The following is a 20176-nucleotide window of genomic DNA, read 5'->3' on the forward strand; positions in this document are numbered from 1 at the left end:
CGTGGATGCCATCATCATCATTCATCTCGGCATCTGATTATTTTTCGAAATCAATTTGTTCTGTTGTAAAATCTCCTCTCAACCATAGATTTAGCTTCAATCAATCACAGCCATTGATGTATTTAATGAATTTTTTTACACGTTTTGCTTTGAGCGCCCGCTCCAAGGTCGCTCATGGGTAGCTCATACATTCTGCCCATCTTCTGTTTTGTGGCAATTTCAAATGGAGCGACCGCTCCCTTTAACATAGGAGCGTCCGCTCCCTTTTGGCTTGGACAGATTGCGGAGGTGATGTTGGTGGTGCTGCAGGCCATGGTGATGGTGGTGCTGCGGTGTTTGGGGGTAAGGAAAATGGTGGTGGATTGGTGTGATGTATTGGGGAAGATGGTGGTGTTGTATTGTGGTGTACTTTAAGGAATGGTGTGGTGTAGGATATGCCTTGTATATGATAATCCAAATTGCTCATTATAGCTCCAACAAGCTCACCTACAAGCACAACCAAACATAGAGGGAGAAACGAGAAATGTACAAATAATAATAACTAAAAGGAAAGAAAAATAGAGAATTAAACTAAATAATCTATAAATTAACAAAACAAAGAAAATACATAAATTATGAAATTAAGAGATAAAAGCTAGTAAAAATAACTAAAAACTCCAATTAAGCTACAAAATATAAAAAGAAGAAATAAAGACTAAAATAGGTAGAAATTTATGAAAATAACTATGAAAATAATGTAAAAACTACTCCTAGAAGTGACATAAATGTCACTTATCAAACTCCCCCAAGCTAAGCTTTTGCTCGTCCTCGAGCAAAATAAGATGAAACACAAAGTAAGAGAATGATTTATTTAAGCAAAGTAAATTGGAAAAGAGATGAGAATATACACTAACTCACTTTCGTAGGAATCACGATTGCATTTAGCATATGCAACAAGCTCTTTAAACCCCTAAATCGCTCTAGGGGGCGAGTGAGATCTCGCGAGGGTTTCCCAAGAGGTTTAAACCCACAACTCTTATCTTTTCATCAACCATTTATTCAACAAACTCAAGATTATGCCCAAGTCAACTATCAATGAAATGGTTCACAAGCAATGATAGAAAGCAACTTTCAAGACAACTAATTATCAAATGTACTCATAGGTTATGAGTAGAGAAAGAAACTAATCAAGATTGCAATAGGACACCTAATTAGACTTTTTACTCGCTCATTAGAGAACACCTAGCTATCCAAAAGACTTAATGGCTCTTCAAGTGTTATAGAAGCTCAAACCACTAGTCCACCATCCCTAGACACACAAATAAGCCTTAGACTCCACTCTACTCAAAACTTAAGAAAATAGAACTAAGTGTGGGAGGCATCCACAAATTGACCTCTTTTATTGAAATTTTTCTATTCTTTTTTCGTTTTTTCTTCACTTTTTCTCATTTTTCACGCCTTTTTTGACTTTTTTTTGGCTTTTTCTTTTTCCCTTATTACGGGAATCTTTGATGTACAAGGAAAATGTAACTACTCACTAAAGAGAAACATAAGAACTTGTGGCTTTAAGTGCCACTTATTTCAAACGAAAAGTACTAAAAACTAAGCTTCTTGTAGAGTTTTGCTTAGGGACATGATGAGCATATCTAGGGACACAAGGGACCGCAAATTTGAATCTAAAATTATCCAAGCATGAGCAACATAGTCAAGTTTCAAGACTAGACATCCAATTGAGCATTCATTAGTTTCATTTTGGTAGACTCTAATGCAATCAAGATTAATCACCTCCTAAAACATCACAACCCAAGCTCACACTCTTCTAAAAGGAGCTCTAAACATTTACTCAAAATCAAAGCAAGGAATCCACATATATCATCAACTAGCATCTTCCTCGGGCATGAGATGCTTTGTACTTTTCTTATTACTCATTTTTTTTTTCATTTTGCCAAACATCCTTTTTTTTTCATTTTTTTCAATTTTTTTCTTTATTAAGAAGAACTCAAAACTTGAAGGAAAAAGAAAAGAAAGGAAAATATTTTTTTGAAATTTTGAAAGGAGGGGGAAGAAACATCCAAACCAACAACACATGTTCCACAATCATAAAGCATGAGAGAAAGAGAAAAGGAAGGATGCTACCGGATGATAGGTGGGTGTAGATACCCGCAAATGACCCAATTTCTCCATTTCTAATCATGTTCCTCAAAACCATGATTTGCTTTCCACATGCTATCAAGAATGAATATTATTCCAATTATGTACCTAAATAAATCAAGGATAGAAAATAAAAATAAGAAATACTAAAAGAATAAAATGAAAGCAATAAATCACGGGTTACTTCCCGAGAAAGGCTTATTTAAGGTCCTAAGCTTGACCTTTCTAGTAAATAGCAATTCAAAGATCGCAAGAGTTTGTCAAATGCACTAGCACACATTTCAATTATTATTAAGTATGCAATGATAAAATGCAAAATATGCATAAAGTGCAATGCAACTCCATGCAAATAAGGAGAGGGATGCCAAAAAGAAGAAGGATTAAAAGGAAAAACAAAGAAGTAAGAAAGAGAATAATCAAAATAAGAATAAAATGGCAAACTCTCCTCAACAAAATCTTTTTTGGTGGCAAGCTCACTCTTTTCCTCAATAATGAATGGATTGGGCACTTGAAGGTCAAAAGAGGCAAGAAGCTCATCTAGATTTGGAGTTTTGATACATGTGAATGGATATAAAATGGGACTAGAGGGAATAATGTCAATCCTTCTTGCAAATGGAATATGAGGGGAAGGGATAGAAACAAGGTTTTCACACACTTCACTCACATCACAAGACTTAAGAGGGAAAACTTCTTCCATTAATGAGTTATCCTCAAGAATATCTCCATTATTCATCAAAACTTCAAAATCATCTTCAAGCTCTATGCAACTCTTTCCCAATTGATTTTCATTTCTAACATCCCTCGAATCAACATAATTAAACTCAAGAATGCCATTATTGCAACCCAATTTTTCCCTAAGCAATTTCAAATCAATTTCTAATTGCAAAAGGGGATCAACAATGGTTAGGGGAGCATTTTGAGAATCAAATTGGGGAAGGGGTTCATAGTCAAGCATATGAGATTCATCATTGGGAGCATAAGATTGATCATAAGAATTTATGCAATGGTTTGAAGGCAATTCATAGGATACATGAGCAACATTAGCAAATTCATCCAAATGAAAGGAAGATGGGGTAGAAATACAAGTCTCGGGTTCATAATTAGAGAAATTTTCAAGATTGTGATTAGCATGCATTGACATTTCCCATTCATATGTATTTCTAGCCAACCATTCAAATAGACTCCAAGCGTCATCCAAAGATTGAGCATGGAAATCACCATTAGACATAGACTCTACCATCTTTCTAGTTTCTTCATTTAGACCCTCAAACATCACATCACATATTTCCCATTTTTCAAAACTATGGTCACAACCAAGAGAATCTCCAAGCCTCCAATAGTACCTCCAAAATACTTCATATTCATATTGGGGAAGAGAAAAGATTGCCATTTTTCGAAATTTTTTTTTTTTTTTTAAGAAAAGAAAATGAAATCAAATAGAACAAATAAAAGAGAAATATTCACAAATAGCCTAGACTCATCTAATCAACACAAATCAATGTTAGCCGAAGTCCCCGGCAACGGCGCCATTTTGACATCGGAAAAAACTAGGTCGTTACTAGCCTCCTAAAATCAAACAAAACCTAACTAAATCACTAAACTAGGTAAAGTGATAAGTAAGGGTCGAAATCCACAGGGACTAAGGAACACCAAAATGTATTGATAAAACAATAAGCTAGGCCGGAATCAAGTCGGAAATTGTCAATAACCAACTAAGAACTACGAAAAAGCTAAATATCAAAGATAACTAAAGTTAGGAGATGGGATTAAACACCAACTAATCATGAAATAGGCATAAGAATATCAAACATAGAGATAATACATGAACACTACTTGAATTAGCTATTGACCCAACACACAACTCCCATCCTACTCTCATAGGCGGAGAAATCCTCAAAGACATCAAATAAGGACTCTCATCCATTACTAACATATCCCGAGGTTCAAGGTAACCCAAGTCAATAATAGAAATCAATAGGTCACACTCTCATGCCAACCTAAATCAATCAACTCCATCTAATACGACATTCAAGTGATCAAAGAGAATGCAACATAGATTAGAAGAGCTAAACAAGCAATAATTTAATCACACAAATCTCTAAATCCAATTTCGAATGCCCAATTCAATCATGGTTGGGTTTTCACCCAAACCCTAACCAACAAACTACTCCACAAATACAAAAATGAGGACTTTAGAGAAATTAAACTTTAATAACATGCTAATAATCATTAATCTAACATTAAACTAAATAAAATAAATCACAAAAAATTAAACTAATCATGAACAACTAGTCTAAGAAAAACAATGAAAATAAAACAATAAAAGAGGAGAAAGAAAGAGTAAGAATGCTCATTGATAAATTGTTGTATCTTCAAATACAAGTTGTCACCCTTGAATTTCCAAATCTTCAATCTTTCTTTGAGTTTTCTCCATTTTCTCCCTAAACTAAACTATGGAGGTTAAACTTCTTTAAAACCCTAAAACCTAAGAGTGGTGAAAATAAAACTAGGCTAATAAGAAAAAAAACTCCCCCTAAAAAAAGATGACTTAAGATATTTATACTCCTAATAATAAAAAGGAAAGAAAGAAAGAAAAAAGGAAAAAGGAAAGTAAAAAAAAGGAAACAAAAACGTGGAGATTGAAGTCCAGTTAACAAAGGGGTAAAGAAAAGAATAAAAGAGGAATGGATGGAAAAGAAAAAGGGGAAATAAAATTGGAAATTGAAAATAAAAACCCATCAAACTTCCTTCTGTTTTCTTCTTCGTCGCTCAAGTCTCTGTTCTCTGCATCATCAGCGACATCAACGCATCATCATCGTCCATCATCATCGTGGATGCCATCATCATCATTCATCTCGGCATCTGATTATTTTTCGAAATCAATTTGTTCTGTTGTAAAATCTCCTCTCAACCATAGATTTAGCTTCAATCAATCACAGCCATTGATGTATTTAATGAATTTTTTTACACGTTTTGCTTTGAGCGCCCGCTCCAAGGTCGCTCATGGGTAGCTCATACATTCTGCCCATCTTCTGTTTTGTGGCAATTTCAAATGGAGCGACCGCTCCCTTTAACATAGGAGCGTCCGCTCCCTTTTGGCTTGGACAGATTGCGGAGGTGATGTTGGTGGTGCTGCAGGCCATGGTGATGGTGGTGCTGCGGTGTTTGGGGGTAAGGAAAATGGTGGTGGATTGGTGTGATGTATTGGGGAAGATGGTGGTGTTGTATTGTGGTGTACTTTAAGGAATGGTGTGGTGTAGGATATGCCTTGTATATGATAATTCCAAATTGCTCATTATAGCTCCAACAAGCTCACCTACAAGCACAACCAAACATAGAGGGAGAAACGAGAAATGTACAAATAATAATAACTAAAAGGAAAGAAAAATAGAGAATTAAACTAAATAATCTATAAATTAACAAAACAAAGAAAATACATAAATTATGAAATTAAGAGATAAAAGCTAGTAAAATAACTAAAAACTCCAATTAAGCTACAAAATATAAAAAGAAGAAATAAAGACTAAAATAGGTAGAAATTTATGAAAATAACTATGAAAATAATGTAAAAACTACTCCTAGAAGTGACATAAATGTCACTTATCAATGTGTATTGTGTGTTCCTGATGATTGTTTCATCACTGTTCTTAATAATCTTAATTATATCTACTTCTTTTTATTTGGTAGTCATAGTGGCGGAGCCAACATAGAGTATGAGGGTGTGCGTGTATCCTTATATTAAAAAAAACTAAGGGTGGTGTATTCTAAAAAAAAAAAAAAAAAAACTATTTGTACATGTACATACTGACTGAAATGCTTAGTAGTGCATAGTTGGCGTCTTGGAGATAGTGATGGCAAATTGGCAACGGGTCGGACTTGGACCGGAATATACATAATCCGACTCTGAACTTACAAGTCAGTTTTAAAATCCAAATCCGAGTATGACCGACTTTAAATTCCTAACCTCCGACACCGACTCCGACCAAATCCGACTTTTTTTTTCAACCCCTTTTTTTTTGTAAAAAAAAAAATTATATAATATAATAATCAAATCGTTACTTTTTTTTGCAATAATCATATGAAAATCTTATATAGTACAAATAATCTAAACATTACCATTGTTTTTAACAATTATTTCTTCAATAGATAAGACAATTGCATCAAAGTCGGAGATAGACTATACATACATCATTGAACACATTAATATCAACAAAAAAAGGATTAATTGCCTTAAAGTAGGAGTCGGATTCGAATGTCGGACCTTTTTATGGGATCCGACACCGACCTTTCTCCGACTCGGAGTCGAACTTTTAAATGGAGTCGAATGTAAATTATTTTTTTATCTCAAATTTTTTTCCTTCAAATCAAAACTAAATAGAATCAATTGCGGACTGGATTGTAGAGCACATAAGAAAAGGAAATCATTATTTTATCCCTGTTTACATACTTCTTTAGTTCTATCTTTAACTAGACTAAGGTCTAAGGCCCACTAAAAAAACAAAAAAAAAAAAATTACCTCACTCATTCAAACCAGTACTGACTACTACTTGAGTACTTGTCACATTAAAAAGATCATAATTTTCTAAACCTCACTGATTCAGTACTCTCAACCTAACTTTTACCTAACTACTAGTAATTACCTCACTTCACACCAGTCACTTAAAATGAGCTGCATGAAGAATTCTCATGAAATAGCTACTATATTATTAGTACCAAGTTCCCTTTTCACGGCTATATAAAGAGGCCAAGTAGTACACTTATTTTCAGCAAACTCAACAAAACAAGAAAAACAAAAGACTCATAAGAGAATAAGAAGAGAGAGCATATAAAAGAGATGGAGATGATGATGAAGAAGAAGAGAGTGAGTGTGAGTTTGATGGTCATGTTTGCCATTGTGGTGCTGTTAGCTAAAACTGAAACTGCCGCAGCTGCTCGCCAACTTAATCCTTTGTCACAAATTATTGTTGCTGAAGAATTTGTTAGCGCCAATCGTCAACTCACTTGTCGTGGCGCAGGGGAAGCTTGCGGTCCATTCATGAGTTGTTGCGGTGATTTTAATTGCTACGGAGTTTGTACGCCCAAATGCTTTCCATACTGCAGCAACTAAACTAATATGGAGTATCTATTATTATTTACTCCAAGTCTCTAACCATAATTATGAATAAAGGTTTTAAGTTTTTAGTCCTTCATGTAGTAGTTGTTTTAAATTAATATGGAGATGTCATTGTGTACGATATTTCATTCTTGATGTTGTTGTTGTATGGTTTCAACTTTAATTTCAGTGCATGCATGCATGTACTGTGTTAATCATCAATGAAATATATATGGTTTGTGTGTTATGTATGTATGTAGAATGCATGTACTGCATTCTCTTCATTTAATATGCATAAATGATAGATAAGTGCCCCATTAAATTGGCTACATCAAAACACAAAATACACCATAATACTGAAAACAAGGACTTAGTGTCCGACTAACTTAAAGCCACTTCTCTTTGACTGATTAATCACTGTAGAATTTTTCGAGAATTTATTTTTTTAAAAATAAACTAAAAAGACTACATTTTTATAATTTTCATACATAAATAACTAAATAAATTAATTTTTAAATAGGCATACAAAACACTATTAATAATATGCCCATTAGGCTACTACTTGATATTCTACTAAATAGACCATTATGTAGATCATTACTTGTTAGCTCACTAATTAATTATTAACAACTAGTCCTAACTATTAGAAAAACTATTGGACTAATTTTGGAGCATAATCCAACACACCTCATTGTTCTAAAATTTCTAAGAGCCAATATTAAACATTATGTCACAATAATCTTGCTTATTCAAAATTCTTCCTGCATGATAGACCTTCAATTTTTTTTTTCTTAATCTTAATGGAGCACTTTTCTCCATTAACATGGAAGCATTTTTCTTCCTATTGTAATGCATTTCTCATTACCATCTTCGATGCACTTCTCATCAACCTTCAATGAATGAGTTGAGCACTTCTCTCCATAAACTCTTTGACGTAGTCTTGTAAATTTGACCACATCTACTACCAAAATTTCGAAAATCGTGTCTGCATTGACTACAGACTTCCACCATTATCAAATTGCCAATTATCTGATTTTCTTGCAAAGGTACCCCATCACCCTAAATATTTACTCCCTCTTTTTTATAGTAACCAAAAATAATTTCATGGGATAAAAGAAAACCCATCCACACATCTAAGTGCCAAAAATTTTAGAATCTACAATTCCTCGACAAATATTCGAATTATTGACATTTGAAGCATTTTGGCTTTTCCTTGTGCCAACAATTTTTTTCCTCATGACCAACCTTTAATGGTTACATTGCACTTTAGTACATTTCCCTTTTGAGTATGATGATTTAGCTAGTAAGGCCACATCAATTGCTTCTCCATTTTCTTCCTCCCTCATTGATCTCCTTTGATCTGCGGCACTAAGAGCAACTTCAATGGTTAGCTAAAACAATATTGGCTAAAGATGCCACATCATTTTTCTTAGCTAATTCTATTTTTAGCCAACTTCCCCTTTAGTGGTTTAGCTAAACTATTTTGTTGCTTAAGTAGGTCCCACAATCACTTTTTTCTTTTTTTTAATATATAAAATATCACTTATTGAGAAGCTATTTGTGGGGTGGGACCCAACATTTTGGCTAAGCCAATTTGCTCTATAGAGCCAATTTGCTTAGTAAAGCAAAACTCCAATTCGTACTCCAATGGTTAAGCAACTAGCTAAGTAATTTGCAAAATTGCTAGCAAGTCCTTTTTTTGCACCATTGGAGTTGCTCTAAGAGCATTAACCAACTCTTACGGTGGCATTTTTTTCATTTTATTGCACTTTTGTTTCTTATCCTTTATCTTTTTATTAAACTACAAACTAAGGATCCAATTTTAACAAAGTGTATAATCCCCCATTATATTTGCTTAAGAAAGTATGGACGCATATTTGGTATGCATCCATACCGGAATATGCAAGTAATTTGACAGAAAAAGACAAAAAGAGTAAAGTAAGACAAAAAGAGTAAAGTGGATCAAATGTTAAAGTTGACTTAATGGCAATTTAGAGAACTCTGTCATATAGAAGAGAACTCAAATCACCTATTATATGAATATTGTCAGTTTTGAATATAATCATATCAACTATAATGTGAATCAGATCATGCATGTATCTATGCAAACTTGTATATAATTCAATTTGTATAATTAGGCTTCTGTTTCAGATCATGTGTCATACAATTCATATCACCTATAATATGAATCACATCGATTACAATATAAATCATATCTTGTACAGTATGATAATTAGAGCAGATGAACTTTGATTATGTAGTATATGATTCACTTATTATATGTTATGAATAAGATCTAGTTCTATATGGTTCAGTTCTTGTTGTATTTGAATTGAATCTTAATAATGCTCACTTTTTTTGTAATAACTAAAAAACCAAAAATAAGAAGAAAAAAAAGCAGTTTTGCCCCAGTATGGACAACTACCTCCCATATCGGGCATGCGCATATCATCGCTCATATTTGCCCGCCCCTGCCAAAGAGTTCCCCCAATCACTTCAATAAAAAAATTATGATAAATATGCCTCTACAAAGAGAGTGGCATTTATGTGTCCTTGAGACCATAATGAAGTGTTCAAGAGAACTGTAGACAGTAGACACTACCTAACTTTATTGTTTGCGTGAATGGGCTGAATGCATGCAAGTCTACTGAAAATTTAGAAATTTGCCTACGAACTCATTCAAATATCTTGGTCTCTTTGAAGCAAGACATAGACAGGAATATATAGAACCAAAATATAGCCCAAATACAATCTTACACAACTGTACCTAGTCGGAAATTTGGCTTTTGTTGAAAACTATACAATGAGATTGAAGAATGAAGAATATAATGGTAAAAAGGAGAGAAGCATTTACATGTGATTTTTCCACTTTGTGTATATAATGTCCCTTTCTTCTTTTTCTTTTCGTGCCCGAGCTTTTTCCCCATACTTGAATCAATGCTTTGTACCATAAGAAGTTACTAAAATAGGCATATTTATGTTGCATGCTATGCGTCAGCTGAGTGATAAATTCCATCTAAAACAGCATATATTCTTCTGAGAGTATCTAATTTTGATAAAAGTAATACTACATTGTAAGGTCAAAGTAAGTAACGTACGCCAAATCGCTTCGGCGTGGGTGGGAATGTGAAAGTTGAAACATTGTCAAATAAGAGCGTAATTGTATACTAAAACCAACATCATGATGTGTATATATATAACTATACAAGGTTTGTATACAAGGTTTGAACTCATGACATCATACTTGATCAATAGATTGATTCCGCTTAATTGTTCAAGACAACCTGATTGTCCTTTTTTGCACAAAAAATGTAAAAAGTCACTAATTTATGAAGTTGATTAGGGGAGTCAAATCTCAGCTAATTGACTTGCAACAAGATTTGAAAGCGTGACATCTTACTATTATACATAGCACAATTATTATCTCACCTAATTTTTAATCATGTTTGAAATGTCCACATTGTTATATTTGTATCTTGAAAATATTGAGTTTTCTTTATTATATTTTAATGCAAATTACGAAATACGTTTCAAGTTCGGAAAAAAATATTACATAGGGCTACACCTAGGCCCAAATACTAATTGATTTATTATAATGTGTTCCCAATTTTCTAATTAAATATTGAGTTATAGCGTTTATGTAGACTAATAGAAAGGTGTAAAGCAACAAAAATTATGGAGCAGAAAATTCACATAGGAAAAAATCAATACTAATCCAACATGATATAATATACATGCGAAAGTTGGTACTTATGAAAACCTTTGTTCAAGATGATGTACACCGGATGTGATATCTTTTCAAAGTATACATGCTACCTACCCATATGCCGCATCTCAGCACCAGTATCTGGCTTTGGTGCATCGTATCTCTTCCACAACACATTTTCTCTGCATAATCTCCTTCCTTAATACACAAGAACAAAATTAGTCTATCCACCGAAAAATATACCCATCACTACTTGAGAGTAATGGTAAGTGATGATACATGATAGTGGAATCCAACTCACATGATTAATAATATTTTAATGCTTCTGTCAAAGGACCAACTCAACCAAAAGGTTAAGCTGATGATTAAGGCCCCAGAAATAGATTTATACTTTATCATACCCCCTCACGCAAGAGCCCTTTGGACTTGAAGTATGGATGCAGCACATGTCTCCCTCATACCTGGCGCTAAATATTCCACTGAGAAAGGAATAAGTGTGGATGAGATTCAAACCTGTGACCTTTTTGTCACGCTGGCTCTTGATACCATGTCAAATGGTCAACTCAACCAAAAGCTTAAGCTGATGAGTAGGGCCCCAAGAATAAATTTAGACTCTATCAACTTCTATTAATAGTGGGTAGACTACCCACTGATTAGACGTAACAATGTCCGAATACACACTATCTTTTATTAGATCTAGAGTGATCTAGTTATTGGGCAAGGTGGTAGTAGTATAGGTACTCTATCTCTCTATCTCTAATTACTAACTAAAATTTCTATAAATCAATGTCTCAATCATATCACATTAAACACCCTAATTGGAGAAATAACTCAGCCACTTGCACATCAAATATCAAACAATATGAAACCAAAAAGAAGAAAAAGAATTATGTATGATAAATGTGTATTAGTATGAAAATTTGCTAAATATTACAGCATAATAACATTCTACCATGTCAAGTATCAGCAAGAGTTCCCCCAAACGCTTCAGTAGAGAAAAGTTACCCTTGGATAGGGTGTTTATGTGTCTCCATTGAAGTGTTCAAGGGAACTCTAGAGGATACCTGACTTCATTGTTTGCCGATACTATTTGCATCTCTATCATACGCTAATTTATAAGGCGAATATGAGGGACATAAATCGACTTCTTGCACTAAGAAAGACAGCAAAAAATGAACTGGTTTTCAGGGTAAGTACAATCTTAGATTGTATCTAGTCAATAGTTCGGCTTCAATGAAGGGTTAAGAATCTATATACTAACAAGAAACAATGCAAGTTATCTCCTGTCCTTTTCCTACCTTTTCTTTTCATGGAATCATGGACATTTAAACAATGCATACTTGCATCAATGCAATTCACACAATCATAAGTTCAAAAGATACTGATAGTTGTTAGAGTAGAGAGGAGATTGAATAAAATATAGAGAAGTTTTGCGTTAAACTTGCTCAATTAATCTCAATACCATAAGTGTCTTTTATAGGCTTACAATAAAAAGTAACTAACCTAAAAGTTAGCCATACTATTAAGTAGTGGAAAACATGTCCTATACCATATCCTTCATAACTACTATTCACTAATCACATTTTAATTATAAAATAAATTACCCACTAACTTACCACTAGCCACTAATCCAAATTATTAGGAAAATCATTTGACTACTTTTGGAGCATAATCCAACAGATACAAGGCTCATAACAAAATACGCATCGGCAACTAGTACTTTAGATAGACCTTGGCATGGCCCGCACACGCACGAACCTGCATGATATGGCTCAGGCATCATATGAAGCACAACATGTGGGCTGCGCGCCCGTTTTTTTGCACTATAATTTCACTTTGTAACAACGTAGATTCTAGAACAAGGCATGGGAGCCATGCCATATATGGGATCTTTTTTTTGAAATGCCGAACCCATCTAGGCTGATACGACGTTGTCACAGTCCTGGCCAGCCCGATGGGCGTGGCCTGCTAGTCCGAAACAGCCCGACCCATCCCCACTTTTCACTATAGTAATTATTGTCTGCGTGAGGTTGCTCCACGCAATGTGTTAGCTCAGCAAGAAAAACGACCACAAAATACTATGCGCAATTTGATTCTGTTTTTATCCCACAGTAGACATAAAATTCGAATCTGTGATTTCTTCATCAATAGCCTTCTACAGATCCCTCATACACTATTTCCATGGTACAACACATGTTTAACCCAACATAAAAAAAATACAATAATTGTGAAGTAACCAGCGGAACTCGGGGAACACTGTTACAATGACAAAGAATTAGTTGCGATGAAGTATAAAACTATTCTTGGGATTTCCAACCATCAGCTTAAACTCTTTGTTGAATTGGTCTTTTGACATGGTATGGGAACTAGCGTGATATAGAGATCACATGTTCAAATCTCATTCATCCCTTCTTTCTAAATGGAATATTTAGAATGGGCTCTCGCGTGAGGCGGCATGATAGATTATTAAACTATTTACAATTGATATTAGATTAGACCATCATGTGTAGTTTATTTCCAACCATCAGCTTAAACTCTTAGTTGAGTTGGTCCTTTGACATAGTATGGGAACTAGCGTGACATAGAGATCACATGTTCAAATCTCATTCATCCCTTCTTTCTAAATGGAATATTTAGAATGGGCTCTCGCGTGAGGTGGCGTGATAGATTATAAAACTATTTACAATTGATATTCGATTAGACCATCATGTGTAGTTTGAATTCAATTATTATTCAGCTTCATGAGTTTGAAAACCTTGCCTTTTGGCTTTACGTCCAAATATTTCAGTTGATTTAGTTAATTCAGTTTGTTTTTTGGAGCTAAATTGATTCAGTTAAACTTTTTCGGTATCAGTTTCAATCCATACAGTTAATTCAATTTTCAGTTACTTCAGTTCAGTTTACAGTTGTCTTTTGGTTTGACCCGTACAGTTTTGGTTTGACCCGTACAGTTGTAGTTTAAACGATTGACTTTTTACCTATTACTATCAGTGAAACAATTATTTTCAGTTCAGATTCTGTTAATTTCAATTTCTTAAAAAAACTGCATCAACTCGGGTAAAATACGTTAATCAAACTCTACATTTTTATCTCTGCTGAAATTATAAAAGATATGAAAGAGGAGAAAGGAGATCAAACATATATCATTCAAAATTGTAAAATTCATCGAAAGCCTTTAAATAGGTGAAGCGTCCAACAACACTTACCTAATAACAACGAACATAACTAGGTAGTGGACGACATGACCCACTACTATTCGCCATGATAAGAAACTAATTAGCACATGTTTTTTTCATTCTAAAACCACCTGGTAACTTAATGCTAGAAATCAGGAACTAAACTACAATAATTTTTAGGCATATTCCAACAATCTCTACAACATGTGCTGAATGTCTGAATCCTCCACGTTCCAACACGGATATGGACATCTCGACACTTCATATTGGGCTGAAATCATACCTGATCAAATACTTAGATACGTACCTATGTTTGACACAAGTATCAAGCTCATGAGTAAAATAGTTATACTAGGGGGAAAAACAACCAACCTCATCTACTGCACAGAGGATGACCCATGGGATTTTTTTTAACTTGCGTTTTTCTCACCTGCTGGCAAAATAAGTGTGACAACACAATCAACAACTTGGAAACGCAAAAGCTATCCTTTGACAATGCTTAAAATTTGGACCATAAATTTTCAGTAACTATATAAAACACCCTTAATTATCTCCCCTATTTCTTATATAATACTCCTTACAGATTTTCTTTACACATTGCAATCTAATAAAACACAAAGATACAAATTACTAATATAACATGGATAAGAAGAATGCACCAAGACCAGCTTTAGCAATACTGCTATTGGCCATTCTGGTATCACCGGACATAATACTCTCAGCTGTAGCACAAGGAAAAGATATAGGTGCCTCAAAATTCAAAGATCATGTAGATATGAGTATGCAATTGAACTCCTGTCGTAATGCATATGACTGCAGACTTACAGAGTGCGCGGCGCCTGCGTGTATTGAGGGTATCTGCATGTGCCCCGGCAAACCCCCTTCCTCTATGTAGCACGGATACTTCTTTTAGGTCACGTACTCGTACCCGTATGCGTACCCACTCCTAAAATTTCAAAATCTTGTCGTTTTCCGTCTTCATACCCAAATCCGTACCCGTTCACATATCCGTCTTTGTGCAACCTAGCCCTTTCAAGACTTAGCCATTGCTAATATTTTCCGATTTCAATAAGATGTTTTAATTTTCATATCACATAAAAAAAAAAAAAAAAAAACAATATGTATCAGCTGCTGCTGACAAACCATAACGTTGTAATCATGCATGGAAAGGAATTCTGCTCTTAGAAATAAACGTTCAACACCCAAGTAATAAAGTTGATCATGAGGAATTAAAATTATGGCATGTTTAGATATCTGTATTGTTCTTAGCTTATGTTGCATTGTGTATCGATGTTTATAAGAATTGTGTTCATTTCTTTATGAAAGCATTAACAGAGCAAAATTTAGTAATTATTGTTAGGACTTAGGAGTTCCGTTCAAGACATGGTGCTAATAACTAAGGCTAATATATGCGATATATGAGTGCTAATTAGGCCATCCCTTTTTTGCTTAGAGAATAATATTTGGTAAAGTTCGTTAATTGGAGAAATTATTTTTAATAAGTTAACCATTACGTATTCTTCTTAAAATAAGTCAACCTTTCGATTAACTATGAATGAATTAAGCTTGTCTCTGCTTTTGCTATAAATGAGTTAAATCACAATATCATCCTATTAAAATGTGACACGTATTATAATTTCAATGTCATTAACTCATTTACAACAAAAGTAGGTACAAATTAACTTATACTAAGATAATCAAAAGATTAACTTATCTTGAGAAGATCAACCAAATATTGACTTACTATAAACACTTTTTCCAAGATAATTTTGATCGATAAAAATCCATTTTTCATCGTTATAATTCATGTTTCGCCACAAAAAACAACTAATTTTGAATTAGTAACCATGAACATTAATCAATAAATGCGTAAGATAAAATCACCAATGAATCAGCAAAAATCAATCAATCCATAACACTCGGTTTCAATAAGTAAAATAAATTTCATTTCAAGAAAAAACAGGTGAAGCGAATAGGACCTTAGTGACTAAATGAACGTTCAAAATTGTACCATAGATAAAGGAAAATAATTCAAATTAGTGATGAAACAAATAACATAATAGACTAATGGAGGAGCTCATAAATAAAGCAATTGATGTACTCCCTCCGTCCCATAATATAGTGCCTACTATATTTTTGGTGGGTCAAATTTTGAAATCTTTGACCAAATATTCTCATTTGTATATATAAAAAAACATATCCATGTGGGATCTTGTTAGATTCGTCTCAATGTATAATTTCATAATATCAACTTTTTATATTTTTTATTAATACAAAATTGAAGATATTAAAGGTCAAAGTTACATCTTGAAGACCGTGTAAAAAAAACAAGTACTATATTATGACACGGAGCGAGTAGATTTTAGTTACACTTGCTGAATGACAAAAGGAAAAGATAAAGGCATGTGGCAAATAAGCATGTGTAAGAAAAAGCAAAGGCTTCAATCTTAGGAGTACAAAAACAGCATCAGAATTGTCAGAAATCTCAACTATTCTTAAGCATAAACCTCCAAAAAATTAGATAAAGGAAAGATGCATATTGACCCCTCAAATCTCAATACTGAAGATCTGTTGTTCTGTTCATGAATATATCTAACCTAGTCCAGTAACACGGCTAGGTTCTATATTGGTCAAACCAGAATATATTTTACAAATCTAATAACAAGTTGATATAAATAGTAAGACCAATATACATTTCATATATCAAGCATTGGGAAATTACAAACATCAGATGTTCCCTAGAGTTCCTCTGAGCACTTCATTAAGGAAATATTTTTTGCTCTTACTGAAGCGTTTGGGGGAACTCTTGGGTTCATTTGATTACTTTCATATTATTATTTTGTCATTTGGATTGCATGTAAGAAAAATCAACTACAAAAGGTTTTATGCTTTCTCTTTTATTTCGGTTAAGATTTTTTTGTTTTCATATTTGCATTCCAATTGCCAATGTAGCAGGCTCTTGGGGTCCTTGTCCCCTTCCTGAGTCGAGGGAACAACAATCGGCTTTACTGGCATCTTAACCGGAGGTCGCTTCGGCTCTTTATCGGGGTTTACTCAACCTTCCTCTTTTGAGGAACAATGGTTGACCGTCTTAATGCCAAAGGGATGTAATCTCTCTCATCCTAGCTCCTCGTTGCCATTACCCCGACCAATGCCTCGACCTTGCTTCCCTCCTCGCCCTTGATAGAATTTTGAGGGCGCACACGAAAGTTGTACTGGACCCAGAAATACAATTTTGCAATTTTGATAAATTTCAAAGTATTGATTACATCAAAAAAATTATACAACAATATATTTTGGTGGGACACTTGTTCCACACCTTACAAACATAACTCTCATATTTCTTTTTTGTGTGTGAGCTCATGTCTCACATATCTCTCTCACTCATTTATGTTTGGTGAGCTCATGTCTCACCTTTGACCTCTCTTCTTTTTCTTCTTCTTCACCTTACTCTCAAAACTATATTACATGGTATATATAGTTAATGATATGTCGGCACATCTAGTCAACCGACTTTCCTTACAATTCTCTACTAAATTCTAGAGATCTCTTTTTTGGTTATTGCATAGGTTAGTAGATTTCTTTAATATCATAATTCTAGTGTCTTCTACCTCCTTCCACATGTATATTTATCAATATTTTTCAAGATTACAATGTTTCTAGATTTTTCAGATTATTATTTTTAACAACCCCCAATGCTGGGAGAAATGGAAGTAAACTTACGAGCAGGTCTGGCGGCATATTGCTTATAGGCTGGTAATTTTGGTTGAGGTGAAGAGCCTCTATGACTAAATGTTCACGGTCTGCAATTAACAAAATAAAAGGTCAGTAACCAAGAGTAAAAAAGTTGCATTGGACAGTCTACGCGCACATGAACATAATAAAATGATTTTTAAGTACGGAATGACACTCAAACACCCGCCGTGGGGCTCAGCCTCGCAAAAGTCGAGAGCAGAAAGAGCCGCATATCTCAAGATATACTTGGCATGAGACAACCAAATCAATAGTACCGGAACCAAAGCGTGGATTATGGACTAGGGTGCACAATGCTCATTGTGCACCCAAAAAGAACATATAGTTAATATAAAAGAACACGAACTTTTTTCAACAATTGTTCTACTTTAAAAAAGAACACACGGCTTAAAATTGAAGAACGTGTAAATCTATATTTATAAAAGAACAAATGTTATAATGAAAGGAACATATAGAAAATGAACATCTACAATTAAGGTAAAAGAACATATACCTTTTAAATTTAAATTTGAAAAAAGAATCTTTACTTGCAAAATTTTAAGGAAACAAATAACAATTACTTTTTAAAATTATAGACTCTAAAAATGATAAAACGACGTAGTTTAGAAAAGGGTGCACCATGATCTACATGCACTTGGGTGCATGTACTTATTTGCGGTACCGGAACTGGCTTCCCCCCCTTTAGGAGCCGATATGGAAGAAGCCTCAAAGAAATCAAATGAGTCCTTCTCCCGATGTGTCAAAGGAAGTTTGACTCATACCGTAATACTTATTTTCACTCCAACATCATTTATTCTTCTTTGATAAATGAACCACCCCTATTGATAAACAATAGTAAGATGATGATGCATTCCAAACAAAAACAAATGTTTAAACCTATATCCTTTCTTCTTGAACAAACTTTTTAAGAAAGACCTCTCAAGAAGAAACAAGGTGAACTCAATACTAGGAGAAGAAAAGGGCATACCCAAACTCTTCTATCTTACAATTTATGTATGATCAATGTCAAATTTCTCATTTATCAATCCAAATATGCTAGAAAGGGAAATTTCTAGAACATTTGGATACAACAGCAAAGGGGGGGAAACCATGGAGCCCGTGAACCGAGCTTGGTAGGCAGGTGGCTCAACTACCTTACCCTCACATATGAAGGAACATAATCACATACTTCAACCACACATCCTCTACCTCTATAAATAGCAAACAACCAAAGCCTCACAATCTAGTGAAAATGAAAGAAAATTTCAAAACAATGGGAAACACTATCAAGTCAGCATTGTTGGTGTTCTTCTTTGTTATTGCAATAGGTAACTAAACAAAAACAAACTAAACCAAATGCTAATAATTTTTGTGTTGGTACATTATATAACTTAGCAATTACTTATTTATTCTATGACCAACTTATAAGATGTTCCTGATTTAAGCAGGTTTATCAGACTCGAATGCAGGACTAAGGTGTTCCAGCACATACGACTGCAGAGAGATAGGCTGTCCCTGCATGAATGGACTGTGTACTTGCTCATATCCACCAGCAGATATATACTCAAACGCGCCAACAGCCCTGCCACGATCAAGCGGCCGCCAAAAGGTGCAAGAGTCTCGTCTTCCCTGATGGAGCATGTATATCTGATCTACCCCAGGAATGGGAGTTATTATCTGAATCACTAAACCCCTGAACTGCAATCCGAAAAAGGCGAATTGGTATACTTTTGGGCTAGTTTAACATTACCAATAAGTAGTTTGCATTCCTGTACCATTCTTGTACACTGAATAAGGTAAAACTGCAAAGAATTTACACTACAGAAAGTCAGGAACAGCAATAAAAATGTCGATTTATGGTAGGAATAGAGTTGATTACTGTTTGTATGTTCATCATGAAGTTATCTTAAAGAAACATAATGCAGATAACATATAAACTGCCTTATGTCTTTGATGCTACTGTAATCTCAAAACAGAAATTTTAAAGGATAAAACTTATTGTTATTCATGCCCAGAAATGCAAATTTACAGAATCATTATTATAACAGTTCAAGCAGTATGAATAAATGCTCTACTGGCTTCATCAAGGAAACATCCACAAATGCAAATTACCAAAACCTCACATCTGATCAAACAAATCTGCTTGATGTTGGTGACAACTTGAATCAATATCATATAATATAAGTTGCTGAATCAAATACTTCCTCTGTTTCAAATTAGATGTTACACTTTTATTTTGGGTAATAACTTCTCTCTATCTCTCTCCTATCACATGGGATCATTTTCTTTTCTTTCTCTATCTCTCTCCTCTGCAAAAATTGCTTAGGAGTCCGTGATTTT

General features: G+C 34.2%; 2 long non-coding RNA genes across 2 annotated transcripts; one reads left to right on the forward strand and one right to left on the reverse strand.

Annotated features, from left to right (window-relative positions):
- Positions 1-16501: 16501 nt before the first annotated feature.
- On the reverse strand, positions 16502-18887 carry LOC125499038 (uncharacterized). The gene is made up of 3 exons (XR_007275701.2): positions 18476-18887; positions 17828-17907; positions 16502-17319 (listed from the first exon to the last, which is right to left on the reverse strand). It is a non-coding gene; the product is annotated as an uncharacterized LOC125499038 (long non-coding RNA).
- Positions 18888-19021: 134 nt separating this feature from the next.
- On the forward strand, positions 19022-19840 carry LOC104897958 (uncharacterized). The gene is made up of 2 exons (XR_790718.4): positions 19022-19164; positions 19285-19840. It is a non-coding gene; the product is annotated as an uncharacterized LOC104897958 (long non-coding RNA).
- Positions 19841-20176: the final 336 nt, after the last annotated feature.

This window comes from Beta vulgaris, chromosome 6, assembly GCF_026745355.1.
Source record: "Beta vulgaris subsp. vulgaris cultivar EL10 chromosome 6, EL10.2, whole genome shotgun sequence".
Classification (NCBI taxonomy): Eukaryota; Viridiplantae; Streptophyta; class Magnoliopsida; order Caryophyllales; family Amaranthaceae; genus Beta; species Beta vulgaris.